Source organism: Dipodomys merriami, unplaced genomic scaffold (assembly GCF_024711535.1).
Source record: "Dipodomys merriami isolate MVZ:Mamm:240054 unplaced genomic scaffold, mDipMer1.0.p SCAF_584, whole genome shotgun sequence".
NCBI classification, from domain to species: domain Eukaryota; kingdom Metazoa; phylum Chordata; class Mammalia; order Rodentia; family Heteromyidae; genus Dipodomys; species Dipodomys merriami.
The window spans coordinates 414680-427317 of NW_027206162.1; the positions used below are offsets into that span (position 1 = coordinate 414680).

At 36.2% G+C, this 12638-nt stretch overlaps 1 non-coding gene across 1 annotated transcript; it reads right to left on the reverse strand.

The window, feature by feature from the left end:
* Window positions 1-10359: 10359 nt before the first annotated feature.
* On the reverse strand, window positions 10360-10466 carry LOC138813101 (U6 spliceosomal RNA). The gene has a single exon (XR_011367725.1). It is a non-coding gene; the product is annotated as a U6 spliceosomal RNA (small nuclear RNA).
* Window positions 10467-12638: the final 2172 nt, after the last annotated feature.

The following is a 12638-nucleotide window of genomic DNA, read 5'->3' on the forward strand; positions in this document are numbered from 1 at the left end:
CTTAAAACACTTAATGATTTTCAGCAATTGGCAGGAGATATTAATTGGATAAGGGGGTTTCTTAATCTCCCTCGGTCAGAGTTGTTACCTTTATTTGCTATTTTGGAGGGCGACCCTGAAGTCACCTCCTCTAGATCCCTGACACCTTTAGCACTAAATTCCCTACAAAAGGTTGAGGCAGCTTTGTCTAGGGCTCAACTTTCAGGGGTTGATTTAAAATTACCTATTGATTTATGTATATTAAAAACAAAAAATTACCCCACGGGGGTTCTTTGGCAAAATGGCCCCTTATTGTGGCTCCACGGCAATTCTGTGGGAGCAAAAACTGTTCAATATTTTCCTGAATTAGTGGCTAAACAGGCAATTTTGGGTATGAAGTATTGTTTAATGCACTTTGCAAAAATTCCAGATAAATTAATTATTCCATACACCCGTGAGCAAGTTGAAATTTTAGCAGCCACAATGGATATGTGGGCAATTCTTGTTTGCTCATTTCCAAATGTAATTGATAATCATTATCCTAAGCATCCTCTGCTTGCCATAGTTAACAAAAATTTAGTGTATTTTCCTGTTGTCACTTCAAAGGAGCCCTTGGCTGATGCTCTGACCATCTTTACGGATGGATCAAAATCTGGACAAGGTGCCTTTTTTGTTCAAGGACACAAACAGCCGGTAGTCTTTAATTTTCGGCCGAATGTCCCACAGGCTGTTGAATGTTTAATTGTGCTTGAAGTTTTTAAAAGATTTGATCAACCTTTTAACTTATTTTCTGATTCATTGTATGTTGTAAATGCCGTTGCTTCTCTTGAAGTTGCTGCTTCAATTAAGCAGGCCAGTACAATTTCTAATGTTTTGTTACAGATTCAATCCCTTATCTTAAACAGAAAACATCCTTTTTATATTGGACATATTCGTGCCCACTCTATGTTGCCGGGCCCGATGGCAAAGTGTAATGATTTGGTGGACCAGGCAACTCGGGCTATGGCTCTGGTTGCTGCTGATCCTGTAGAATTGGCAAAAGACTTTCATAGATTGTATCATGTACCTGCTAATACCCTTAGGAAAAGATATAATTTGTCCAGGCATGTGGCAAGAGATATTGTTAAAGCCTGTAAATCTTGTGTTACCTTTCTTCATCCTCCCCATGTGGGGGTAAACCCCAGGGGGTTGAGACCAAACGCCCTATGGCAAATGGATGTTACTCATCTGACAGAATTTGGTAAGTTGAAATATTTACATGTGTCTGTGGACACCTTTTCCGGTGTCATTCATGCCACACCTTTGGCAGGAGAAAAGGTGTCTCACGTCAGAATACACTGCTTAGAAGCTTGGGCAGCTTGGGGAAAGCCCCTTAGACTCAAGACGGATAATGGCCCTGCTTATACTTCCCATGGTTTTCGCGCCTTTTGCGCACAAATGCAGGTTGCCCACACCACCGGATTGCCCTACAATCCTCAAGGACAAGGTATAGTGGAAAGAGCTAATAGAAGCATAAAAGAAATGCTTCAAAAACAAAAAGGGGGAGTTGCTGAGTCCGCGTCCCCCAGGGAAAGACTTTCTCTTGCGCTCTTTACCCTTAATTTTTTAATTCTAAATGACAACGATCAGTCTGCCGCAGATCGGCATATGACAAGAGACTCCATGGATACTAAAGACATGGTTATGTGGAAGGATGTTATTAATAATAAATGGTATGGACCGGATCCGGTAATAACGAGATCCAGGGGAGCTGTTTGTGTTTTTCCACAGAGTCAAGAAGTACCTCACTGGGTGCCAACGAGACTGACCAGGCCAGTGGAGACTGCAGAAGAACCCCATCTTGAAGATGCCATCCACTCGTCTCCTGATACAGCTGATCTTCCTGCTGTTAGCAACAGTGCTAATAGCAATCCCTGTGATAGCTAAACCGATGATGCTGTGGGCTGTCACAATTTACTGACTGGATTGCCTCTGCGGTGTCCTTTGTCAAAGAGCGGGTGGGAGTCGGAATGTTTTTAGCCTGCTGCTTGGGAGGATGCGTGGTCTGCCTATGGTTGGTCTGTCGCCTTCGAGCCCAAACCAGAAGGGACAAGGTTGTTATCTTGCAAGCATTAGCCGCTTTGGAGAGTGGATCCTCACCCCAGATTTGGCTGTCGGCCCTGAGAGGCAGTTAAGCCTTACCATTCTGCATAGCCTTAGCACCCAGAGGGATCAGGGGATCCCATTGCACCGGGACAGGTATGCAATTTGCAATTTGGGACAGGGTGCCAGGCAAGTGCACTGCACTTGAGGGTACCATCTCCTCAAGAAGAGCATGCTGGGTAGCAAGTGGGTTGATGCCCAAGATCCCACCTCTGCAAAAAAGGCATCGGACGGGCCTGGTCATCACTGGGGAAGGCGCCCCTCAGGTGAAGGCCAGTGCAAGGTCCTCTCATTAATGTCTTAGACAGAGGCCTAACCTCTACTCTTACTTGTTGCCATAAAACAAAGAAGGGGGAACTGTAGGGAGCCGAGGCGAGACTCCGCCCACTCCCTTGCAGTTTTGAGGATTACCACTCCAGACGGTGCTTGGCGGGACGCCTGGGCTGTGCGCGTGCGCGAGCAAGGTAGTGTCCCCAGCCAATCCCATGACACCTGGTGACGGTAAAAGGCAGGCGACCAACAATAGAAAAGACCCGTGTTCGAATTCCCTATATAAGCGGCTGTATTTCGGGTGCACGCTCTCTCGCGCCCAAGCTCTCCTACAACTAAAAGGCTCTCCAATAAAGCGTGATCTGAGAAGACTCCTGGAGTGGTGGTCGTTTTTCCTCGCTGGTCGAGTAGGCAGTCACTACAGCATGTGGCAGTTACTGCAGTACAGAGACAGTAAGGCAAAAATGGGATACCAGGCAGAAGAAATGAGAAATGAGAGATACAAATGGTACAATATTCTTTCTGATGGGTCAGTAGAATTTCCAGTGTGTGTGTGTGTGTGTGTGTGTGTGTGTGTGTGTGTGTGTGTAGCAAATTTTTCTCTCTTGAGGTGTATCTGGGCTGATTCAGTAAGCATGGTTGTGCTGAAAATTTTACTATATCCTGGCTTGCAAACTTTCAGATAAATGCCTAGGAGTAGAGTTGATGGATAATATGGAAGTGGGTAGTCAAAAGAGAGGTAAAGGGTGAAAAGAAGGTAGAATGAACAGGAGGAAAGGGGGGAAGTTCAGAAAGGAATCCAGTAAATATCCTACAAATTTAAGAAGAGTGAAGGAAGAGATTCATTGAGGAGGGATGGATGAGACTATTGAAAGAGTTGGCATTGAGCAAGGTATTTTGTATGCATAAATTGCTTTATTTAATGATAACTCCTTTGCCACTTAATAATTAAAAAACCATGTCCCTAAAATGTTATGCATTTATAAGCAAAGCATGAGAATCTGCTCAGATCATCTCTAGGGTTTATAAATCTTTTTTCATTAGGATGAATTTTAGAACAACTGTAATGATGCCTATCATCTGAAGAAAATTTAATGATTTCCAGCTATTTAAAATAATCATTATTGGAGATATGGCTCAAGTGGCAGATTGCTACATAGTGAGCAAAGCTGTCAGATATTGAATTCATGTCTCGATCTCCAACAAAATAAAAGCATTCAGTAAAAGTCAGGCACATTCCTGGGAACCAGTAGCTCATTAATCCTATTTTTAATCAGAAGGCAGAGATCTGGGGATCTCAGTTCAATGTCAGCTGAGATAGGAACGTCTGTGACACTCTTATCTCCAATTCACTGCCAAAGAAAGCTGCAAGTGGACTTGTGGCTCAAGTGGTAGAATGTCAGCCTACAACAAAAAGCTCAGGGACAGAACCCAAGCACTGATTTGAAGTCCTGGAATAGTGCATATACATTCACAAAGGAAGTAAGTCACTCAAGTTCTCAACCTTCCATTTCCCTAATCCTAACTCCTATTCTGGTCAGAACCCTAAGAGTAACCTTGATGATAATAGTAACCCCATCTGAAATTAATGGAAATTACTCAAGTTTAGATTACTTCCTTTTAGATAAGCATTGTCTTTGAAATGATTTGCAGTTTGCTCCAAATCCTAAAGATTCTCTGACTTGGACACTGAAATCTATCTTGTTCCCTATTAGGAATCATTAATCTCAAATCCTCATATCATAAAAAATACCATAGTTTTCACAGATTTTAACTTTTACTGAACTCCTGTATCTCCAAAAACAAGTTGCAGGTTTACTTAAAATCTACTCTACTTCTAAACCATAACTATATACCTAATCCTTACTAGAAACCTAACTCTAAATTTAACCCTATTGAACCCTGAATAATAAACTTAGGGAAACTCTGTAGTTTTTGTTAAATTTCATACTTAGTTTACTTGAAAGTGTCAGCAGAAAACTCAGTTTTACCTTAAAGGTTACCGTTCCCTAACCTTAAGCCTAAACTTAATTAGAAAAGTAAACCTAAACCTAGAACTAATGGCCTTTGGTATCTAAAAAACACACAAATACATTAGTTTTATTCATCCAAATTCTATTCAACTTATCTTTCTTAACATAGTTTGTAGTTTCACTCATTATCTTGTCTTTATTGTAATCCTAGCCTAACTGGAATATTGAGGTTAACCCTCACACTAATCATACCCTAATCTTAATATTATTAGCAGTTTCTTATTTCACATTCATTCTAATTCTAACTTGACTTCTCATTGAAAGATTTACATTCAGTTTGACCCTAAATTTTCCATTTCTCTTATGCTTACACTAACCTCAGCTGGAACTGAAACCTAACTTTCACCCTAATTATAATCCAATTCTAATGTTAAAGAAAAAGTCTAGTTTTTAATCATTCTCATGAATATTCCAGTTTTCGCTCTGGAAATGAGTTTGTTTGCCCTAATTCCCACAAATTATCTGACTCTACCTCTGAAGTTATCTTGTTCCCTAACATGAACCATTATATTATTTGTCCTCAAATTGTCTTACCAGGAAAAATACTGTAGTTTCCATTGATCCTACCTTTTCCTGAACCACTGTATCCTAAAACAGTTTCAGATTTACTTACCATCTAGTACATTACTTAAAGCTAACTCTCAACTTAAACCTGGCTTGAAAACTCTTACTAATCCTTACAAGAATGGTCACTGAGGAATAAACATAATGATAAACCTCTAGTTACTATTCATTCTCACATATTTGCTTCTACTTGTTAGTGAGAACCTAATTTTATACTAAAAACTTTCTTATTCATAACAGAAATATAATCAGAAGAAAATACTGACCCTAATCTTAATCCAAATTATATGACAATACTAACACTAACACAAGTACACTAGTTTTCACTCATCCTAACTTGTTTCAAATAAGACTTCCAAACATATGTTTCAATTTTTTTCCAATATCTTAGTCATTTTCTAACCCTAAACTTAATCTTTCTTAACTGGAACATTGAGTATAACCATCAGCCTAATTGTAAGTACATTCTATTATTAATAGCAATTCTCTAGTTCACATTCATTCTAATACTTACTAGACTTATAATTAAAATTTAACTTCAATTTGACCCTCATTCTCGAAATAAATTGCAGGTTTTCTGTAAACTCTACAGACTTTCTCACTCTTAACACTGAATGTATCTTGTTCTATAACAGGAATCATTATACCCATTGATCTCAAATCCTGATATTATGAAATACATTGTACATCCATTATTAAATTTTTTCCTGAATTCCTAGAACCTAAAAAAGAAGTTCAGCTTTACTTAACATTTGACACATTTCTTTTTTTTTTTCTTTTTGTCGGTCGTGGGGCTTGAACTCTGGGCCTGGGCACAATCATCGAGTTCTATAGCTCAAGGTGTGCACTTAACCATTTGAGCAACAGCACCGTTACTGGGGCTACCTTTCAACTGTTATCCTCAGAAATCAGCTTCCTGAGTAGCTAGGATAATAGGTGCGAGCCACCAGTTTAAACCATTTCTTTACTCTATCCTCAACCCCGGATAACCAGAAACCTAATCCTAATCAAAGTTTGATTTAACACCAAATGGTTAATGTAAAGAAAATTGTCTAGATTCTATTCAATCACACATTTTTTGGCTTCTACTTCTTAGTGGAAAACTAAAATTTACCTTAAAACTTATCCTTCCCTAACCCTAACCAGAATAAAACTGTATCTCACACATTAAACCAAATTATAACTGAATGTTTAAAGTAACACAGATTGGTTTTCATTCATTCTTGCCATTCATTCTTCTTAAAATGTGTGGCAGTTTTACACAATACCTTACATCTTTTTCTCATCCTAACCCCAGCTCTAACTGGAACACCTTGCCTAATCCTAAGCCTAAATATAACCGAACCATCATGTTAATATAATCCTCTTTTTTTCACATTTATCATAACTCTTGCTCAGCGTGTAGGCCTAAATTTTACTTGCGTTTTAAACCTAAATTTTTAAATTGTTTTTCTATTTCCCGTTAGGTTTTATTTTCATTATTTAACAAAAAATTATTTTGTTGTAAAGATGCTTTAAAGAGGGATTAGTTACATGTGTAAGGTAAGGAGTACATTTCTTGCTGAGTATTGTTACCCCCTTCTTTCTTGTTCACCCACAGGTTGTAGTGAAGGCTCCAGTAAGCAGCGTGGTCAAAGCCGTTTCCTGAATTCTAAATTTTAAATCTAATCATTTTTAGGCTTTGATAATATCATTTACTATCTCTTCAGAGCAATTAAGCTAAAATAAATACTACTTTTTAAACATTACACACACATTGTAAATAATATTAACATAGGCCAAAAAGAGACTAATTATTTCAGACTCATCATATTTGGTGATCTTACTGTGAAGAATGTAGAGAGTAGAAGGTCCTTAAACTCAATAAATAGTTTTGGTTAAATTAAATCATATATCTGGATTTATAATTTAGAGGTTAATCACATGATAACAGGAAAATAATAAAAAAAATTTACTTTGGGATCAACAGAAAAAAGATATTTGTGCAAGTACCACAGTTGCTTTATTAATCTGTAGTTGAACACTGAACTTCGATCTATATCTTGGCTATTGTTGTGAATAATGTGAATAACAATGAACTACAGATGTATTTACAAGTTACCCAGAGAGAAATAATCACATGATTGGTGTGCCAGATGATATTTCAACTTTGGATATCTTTAAAAAACTGCATACTACTTTCTACAACGAGAACACTAACCTGTATTTTGACCAAGAGTGTAGAAAATTTCCTTTTCTCCACAGTCTCGCGATCCAACATTATTACCTTTTGAGTTTTTTTAAAGGGCAGGTTTTTTACTGTGTGAAGTACCCAAGACTGGCCTTAGACTCAAATCCTTTTACCCCAACCTCCTAATCGCTTGGAATTACCTGGTTCCTTGGATATTTTTGATGAGTTATGATAGTTATGAAGTAGTAAGTATCTTAGTAATTTTGAATTGCAATTCTCTAATGACTTCTCTTTACAAAGAATTAAGCCACATAGAAGTTGTATTAAATACAAATTTGTAAACCCACACGCGATTTTCAGGGCTTTTTGGAAAACATGTCTATTCAAAACATTTGTCCATTTTTAATCAAGTTTCTTGTTAACCTCATCTTTAATCTCTCTATACAAAATCAATAATTAGTTCACGGTAGTAGAAAGGAAAACATTAAGCAACTCCTAACATTTTTCAATTTTTTATAACATGATATTGCTTAGATCATTTTCTGTTAACGCTTGAGACTATATAACTCAATTTAGTTAGACCTTTTACAAGGCTATATGTATTTTATTTATTTTACTTTGATTTTTCTTTCCAAAGTCTGTGTGACTAATTTCCCTTGGTTTCTTTCTGTCTCATGTTGTTCAGATTTGAAAGTGAAGAATAAATGTAAGGATGAAAACAAAAAAATATACAGTTCCCCTCATCTGATGATTCCTCTACAAGAATGAGGAAAGTGTTCATCCTTCTAAGGACCTATGATAGCACATCAAAAAGAGAATTCATTTTCTATGTCTTCCTTATCTTTGTAACTTGAATGATGTAAACACAATATACTGCTCTGATACTTTTATGTTTTTTCAGTTTTGCACATTTTCATATGTATTTCACCTCAGTCTACAACATTCCTTCATCGTTCTGTCCCTGATATTTTTACACGATCAAGGCATGAGATAACCAGTTTGATTTACAGCATGAGAAGTTATCTACCTGGCTTCCTTGGAAGCAGAGTATGGTCAATAGATATTACTTCTGGTTGCTCATTACATGTAATGGTTTCTGCACTACTCATCACATTCTGTTTAGTATTTTAAAAAGACATAGCTAAACTAAAAGTTCATTCATAGAAGTATATGTTAAGTGTTTCATAAGTTTTATTTCTCTTAATTCTTAAGATAACATTTGCTATAATGCTAATGTTATTGCCATTTTACTGTTGAGAAAAATTGTAATTAAAGACAGTAAGTGCATGTCCCACAGACACACACAGTAAGGAAGGAAATGAGTCAAAGTTTCCAAAAGTCTTTCAGAAATATCAAAAAGGTGGGTAAAATCTCTCCATTCTCTTACACTCTCAATTCAATATTCATATTGACCAAGAAATAATATCATAGCAATACTTGCTATGTTATTATGGTGATTGTTTTCTATCACATTTTGTCTTCAACACAGACTATGTTTGTGATATTGGGTTATCATGCACAGAGCAGAGCTTATAAATTGAGGTCCAAAGAGAGCCAAATTTTTTCTGTCCCACAGTTCCAGTTTCCTTTTTAAAAAGTAATAAAACCTTTAAATATCATCACTTACTGTCTTTTAAGAATCCAAAAACGAAATAAATTCACATATAATCACTCTAAAATGCTTTAAAAGTAGGAGATAATAAAACAGGCCCCACGAAGTAAATTTTCTTCTATTTTAAAAATTATTCTGAAAGCCTTGTGTTGGCTGGTCACACCTGTAATCCTATCTAATCTGGATATCTACTCAGGAGCCTGAGATCTGTGGATAACATTCCGGAGCCAATCAGGTCCAAAAAACAAAAACAAAAACAAAAACAAAAAGAACAACTTCATGAAATTATTTTTCAAAATTTTTAATGAACTAGCAAAAAGCCAGGAATGGAGATGTAGCTCATATAGTAGCTCAACAAGCTAGATAGGAAAGGCCTTGCAAGACCTTGAAGCCCTGATTTTAACTCTGAGCACTCCAACACACATGCATTGGGTGCGTTTGCATGCTCACGTATGTTTGCTGGTGCGCTGCCGAGATCACACACACACACACACACACACACACACACACACACACACACACACATTCAAATTACCTTCATATCAGTGTTCTGCATTAATTTCTTTGTTAACGATAATATATGGGTAAAATAGAGGAAATGAACTCTTCCATCTCAGAACATTTTTATATGTTTTTTATTGTAATAATACTGTGCAGAGGGGTCACATTTACATGAGGAAGGAAATTAGTACATTTTCTAACAAGCATTGTTACCTCCTCCTTTATATTTCCCCTACTATCCTTTCCCTCCCACCTCCACAAATACACTCCCCTCCCCATTTTCTATCCCCCTGCCTAAATTGTAAAGTTCATTTTTCAACATAGTGTCTTGTGCATCTCATGGTTACAATTGGTTAAACTGCATCCCTATTTGAGCATTTTTCGCTTCCTCTCCCCAAATTTCCTACAAGATGTAGTGCACCAACTTCAAATACAGAGAAAACAGGGGTTATAATGTGGGGGAGGAACATACAAAGAAACAAAAATAAATGACATCGTACATTATAAGTAAGTTAGAAACAATAGCAAGAAACATAAAACCACTTGTGTCCCTATCTTGGGGCTCAATTCCCTTAACATCATCTTGTCTGGTATTATGCACATATCGTTTGAGCTTTTCTGCTTATCCCAGATATATATTCATTATTGAAAATAAGGGAAACGATGGGACTTATGTTTTTTGGACTTGGCTTACTTCACTCAATAAATTTTTTTCCAAGTCTTTCTATTTCCTAACAAATTTGGAGATGTCATTTTTTCTGATAGAGGCATAGAATTCCATTGTGTATATATACCACATTTTCTTGATCCATTCATCTAATGGGGGCATCTGGGTTAGTTCCATATCTTAGCTATGGTAAATAATGCTGCAATAAACATAGTTGTCCTGCTGGTTTTAGTATGGTCTTGTTTGTGATCATTTGGGTAAATCCCCAAAAGTGGGATTGCTGTGTCATAGGGGAGCTTTATGTAGAGTCTTTTGAGGAACCTCCATAATGCTTTCCAAAGTAATTGAACAAGTTTACACTCCCACCAAGATTGCAGTGCTGTTCCCTGGGGGCCACATCCCTTCCAGCATCTGTTTTTGTAAAAATATGGAATATTCCACGAATTTGCATGTCATCCTTGCACAGGGGCTATGCTAATCTTCTCTGTATCATTCCAATGTTAGTGTATGTGATGCTGAATTGAGCAAAGAACTTTTTTTATATATAAAGTATACTTTTATTGATTTTATTAAACTAGTAAGTTTTTATTAAACTAGTAAGTTCAAAACTAGTAAGTTCAAAAGAATTGTTGTGTAATTTTAGAACCATATATTTCTTACATAAGCACACTTTTAAGAATAAAATCAAGACTGACATGTCAAAACAAACTAATTCCAGATATTTGTTGTTCAAGAAATGTGTAGGACATTGCCCCATTAGTTAGGAAATGGAAAAACTTGGAAAAAATTATATTAAGTGAAGTAAGCCAGGCCCAAAGAAACATAGGTCCCATGGTTTCCCTTATTTGTAATATCTAGTATATGTATGAGTCAAGCGGAAAAGGTCAGATAATGTGATGTCAGGAAAATGAACCCTTAGATGTGTATTTTAATGTTTTTTTTTCTTTCATGCATGTGTTTCTAACGCATTTGTAAGATTATCTCTTTGTTGCTTTGTATGTCCTTCCCCCTGCTTTCACTATATTTGATTTCAGTATAACTTGTGGAGGAGATGGGGAAAAACCAGTTGTTTAAGGATACAGGTGGACCTGTGGCAACAATGAGAAGTACAAGTTGTCATGTCCAAAATGAGCTTTACAACGTAGGTGCGGGGGGGGAGGGGAAGGGGGGAAGGAGAAGGATTGGGATTGGGGGAGAGGGGGGAGGCTGGGAAGGGATGTGAAGGGTAAACAAAGGAGGAGGCTGCAATGCTTGGTAAGAAATGTACACATTATCCTGCCCATGTAATTGTAACTCCTCTGTACAGTATGTTCACAAATAAAATTAAATTAAATTAAAATAAATAAAATAAAATAAAAAATAAAAAAAGAAATATGCAGGAAGAGGAATTCAATTATTCTATATAGGCACCTGTCATAATGAACACTCTAGCAAGTGTTAAGTTTTGTTAAAAGTTTTAATGTTTTACATATGTTTAATTTTGGGATTTTGCTTATATATGCCAAAATTTGGATTGTTTGGGAAGTATAAAACTTTTCTATAAAGTATTTAAGATTTATGGTAGCAGATATTAACTACTAAATACTTACATTTCAGAGTTTATAGAAACCTTATTAATGAGAAGTTGCAAAGTCTTTGTGTAAAGAAGTAGATTGAAGAGTTAAGACTATGTTAACTACACAGTTTCTGTTAAAACATTAGGGCTAACTTCCTTTATATGTTAGTGAGGAAAAAATGATGATGTAAGTCATAAACAAATGATGAGATGAGCCATAAATAGTCATCTTAGTGGGAAACTTTAAGAGTATGCATATTCTATAAAACTCTGGTTGAACATCAATACCTTAGCCAGTGTTAAATGTACAGATATTTGAAAAAATAATAAAATCTAATATTTCTACACTTCAAATACTGAAAATACTGATAATTGTTTTGTTTTTTATTTTATTAATCATTAATATTTAATTATTGGTTTTCTTTATTTGTAGCATTGTTTTCCTTGTTGTAATATAATACAACATTTGGTAAGTCATCATTAGGAGGTACTTTGAGAAGCTTACTGGGATCGCCAATCCAGGTTTTATAGGTGCATGTGAATTTACAAAGACGAAAATTAAAAACAAAATATTTATTAAAAAATGATCAAGTAGAGTCTGAATCAGGAGTGTTGATAAATGTCCACACCTGAATGCTTAACCCTAGGCTGAAGCAGCGGTATTACTGAGTTAAAGCCATAAACTTGAGAGACATATTGTTGTTTTTTTTTTTGATTTTGGTGGTCATGGGGCTTGAACTCTGGGGCCTGAGTGCTGTACCTCAGCTCAAGGCTAGCAGTACCACTGAGGCACAGTACCACTTCCATCTTTTTCTGCTTATGTGGTGCTGAGGAATGAAACCAAGGGCTTCATGAATGCAAGGCAACACTCTACCACTGATCCACCTTCCCAGCACTTGAGAGACTATGTTTTAAAAAATCATTTAAACAACATTTGATTTCTGCTTTGGGTTATGTTATGAAATATATGAATACTTTTTATATTTTTGTGAATTTTAATACTTCAAAATTTATACTAACTTTAGCCACTTCATCCTTTTCAAAGTCATGAAATATCTCTGAGTGTTTGTTTTTGTGAAGATTGTTTTTGCATTTATAATTTCTTCTGAGTCACTCTTATTTTTCCCAAAATAACTTTATATTTC